At 60.7% G+C, this 2,876-nt stretch overlaps 1 pseudogene; it reads left to right on the top strand.

The window, feature by feature from the left end:
* Nucleotides 1–1,109: 1,109 nt before the first annotated feature.
* On the top strand, nt 1,110–2,223 carry LOC123396475 (annotated as a pseudogene).
* Nucleotides 2,224–2,876: the final 653 nt, after the last annotated feature.

Genomic DNA, 2,876 nt, shown 5'->3' with positions numbered 1-2,876 from the left:
GCAAGAGGCTTCATGGGACGAAAGGTGGAAGGGGACCAGCCCAAAGTGGGTTGGTGCACCCTTCCCTCTCAGCCCAAGGAGCAATGAGAGGTGGAGGGGGCAAACCCTAGGCGCACGAGGGGCCCAAGGCCCTACTAGAGCGCCACCCTCCTCCCCCTGCCCTGGCCGCCGCCTTCCTGGTCATCTAGGGCTGCCGCCACCCCTAGGGAGGGAACCCTAGGGGTGTGCACCCTCTCTCCCTCCCTCCTACAAATACCCAAGGTATTGGAGCTGAATTCAGACACGAAAACTCTCTCTCTCGGTGTAGCCTACCCCTCTTTCTCCTTGTCCTCCGCACAGCTTAGCGAAGCTCTGCCGGAGAACCACATAGCTCCACCACCACCACATTATCGTGCTGCCGGAGCTATCTTCCTCAACCTCTCCCTCCTCCTTGTTGGATCAAGGTGCAGGAGAAGTCACCGGGTTGCACGTGTGTTGAACGCGGAGGTGCCGTAGTTCGGCACATAGATCGGAATCCACCGCGATCTGAATCGCTGCGAGCACGAATCCATCAACCGCGTTCATAGTAACGCTTCCACTTAGCGATCTTCAAAAGTATGAAGATGCTCTACAACCTCTCTCATTGCTGGTTTCTCCATAGTTAAATCCTTGTATGGCGTAGGAATTTTTTTTGAAATTACTACGATTCCCAGCATCCCTTCCCGACGAAACAATAAGGGAAGAGGATCGGGGCCGCCACTATATATAGAGAGAGATTAGGTTACTTCATAGGGGATCGTGATTCATTCATTCGCCCACTGGTACCACACAAAGGCCACCCAGTATCTGGAGGTCCTCGAACAGTGTACTAGCTTATCCACAATCGAGTGAGTTCGAACCTGGGTAAACTACCGTGTTCTGTGTCCTCCTCACCATCGAGTGAGTTCTCTGCCATCCCGAGAGAGTAGCAAGTCATGTGAGGCGACCCCGCGAGAGATCTTTATACACACCCCCGATATCGAATCTTTCGGGTTTTGCGGAGACCGTAATCCGACATTTGGCGCGCTAGGTAGGGGGTGTTTCAAGGTCTCTCCAGGGCTCGGCCCGCTGGAGCTGGTCACACTCATGGTATGGAGGCTGTGAATCCGCGTGGAGCTGCGGGCCGCTCGCGTGGAGCGGCCGGCGCAGGCGGGCCGGGACGCCCTGCGACGCTCCCCCACCCCGTTGGTCAACGTTCACACCGGACGGGCTTCCAACGAGCGCTGGGGGATGCCGCCTTCACCAACCACATGGCATCCCCCTGTTGCCTCGACCCTTCCACGCGTCCAGGCTCCTCCTCCTCCCTTTCGAGTCTGCTAGCATGTGATGCACAGACAAGTCGCGCTCCTGGTGGCGCATGAGCTCAGGCGCCGACACGCCGCCCGCCACCGCTGCGTCGGCGGGCACACGCGCGCTTTTGGGAACGACATCGCCGACGAGACCTAAGCGTGCCCCTGTGGGAACCATGCTCGTCAGCCTGTATCACCAGGGGCTACAACGGGGGAACCATGCGGGTGCGTCCCAAACATCCACTCAGGCCTGCCCCCACTGATGATTCAGTGGGAGCTGCTGGAGGCACCAGATTTGGCCGCGCTAGGGAGGTGTTGTCTACCGTCCCCCGGCATGCTTCACAGAACGAGGAGGGAGTACCGGAGGCCCGACTACATCAACCCTTGGAGGCGCACGCAGTTTGACAACGACCGCTCCGGCACACGTCCGGGCTACGGAGAAAGCAGCGCAGACCATCACTACGGCAGGAGGCACACGTGCGACCCCATAGGCAGCCCCCGCAAAAACAGGTATGAACAACACCACGGGGGTGGCTCGCGGGCGTTGGTGCGTAGGGATGCCCTGCGCGGGTGTCCTCGAGGGGCACACCTGCTGGCCGGGAGCTGCTTCTGACAGACGTCTGGGTCTGGGGACTGGGGACCTCTCTCCTGGGATAGGGTGGACACACCGTTGCATCCAGGCGGAGAGGCCCCAGCCTCGGAATGGAGGGTGGAGCACATGCCCATGTTCCAGCGCCACACGATCCTAACCTGCAGGCCGGGGGTGGTATATCCACCACTGCCTCTGGGGCGCGCGACGCCCGCCTGGGGACTGAGGGTGGAACACACGCCCATGCCGCCAATGCGGGCTTCGTTTGTTTGCCAGCGGGTGTTCGGGTACCCGCCATTGCCCTCAGGTTGGGCTAGCCCAGCCTAGCGGCATGACCCAGGGTACCAACGTGGGAACCTGGGGGGACCCCAGCGAGGCAGGTAGGCGCAACGCCCCGGGGACTCAGGACCTACCGTCTGGGCGAGCTCTCCGGCCAGCGAGCACTGGGGGCTTCTCCCACGCTCAAGGGCTTGCTCAAGGCGGACCACGACACGGCGCTACGAGCCCGGGGACCATGAGCGGGGCACGCGCCTGTGAGGCATGGGGCTCCCGAAGTGTTTCCAGGACCTTCATTGACCCGTGACATCTCTGCATCATCCTTCAATCCTTCCGGAACCTACTTCGTCCCGTGACACCCTCACGTAATAACGAGTTGCGGCTGTATACGCACGCTCCCCCCCACGCTGAGGACGCGGAGGGGTCCCACCCACGCCCAATGGATGACCTATGCTCTGCGCTGGGTGAATACCGTGACACTCTGCCTCACTTCCAAAGAGGAAGAAGTCAGCATGGTATACCAATGACTCAAATGGAATCAGGCGTCTATGCCTCGGGGGTAGGGACACTCGCGAGGCCAAAGCGTCCTCGCGAAATCCCATATACACCCCCTCGCCATGACACTCTCACGTTATAACGAGCTGCGGCTGTATACGCCCAGGGCCCCCGAGAGGACGCGGAGAGGTCCCTCCCACCCCGAGTGG

Source organism: Hordeum vulgare, chromosome 5H (genome assembly GCF_904849725.1).
Source record: "Hordeum vulgare subsp. vulgare chromosome 5H, MorexV3_pseudomolecules_assembly, whole genome shotgun sequence".
Lineage (NCBI taxonomy): Eukaryota > Viridiplantae > Streptophyta > Magnoliopsida > Poales > Poaceae > Hordeum > Hordeum vulgare.
This window is presented reverse-complemented; position numbering and strand designations above follow the sequence as displayed.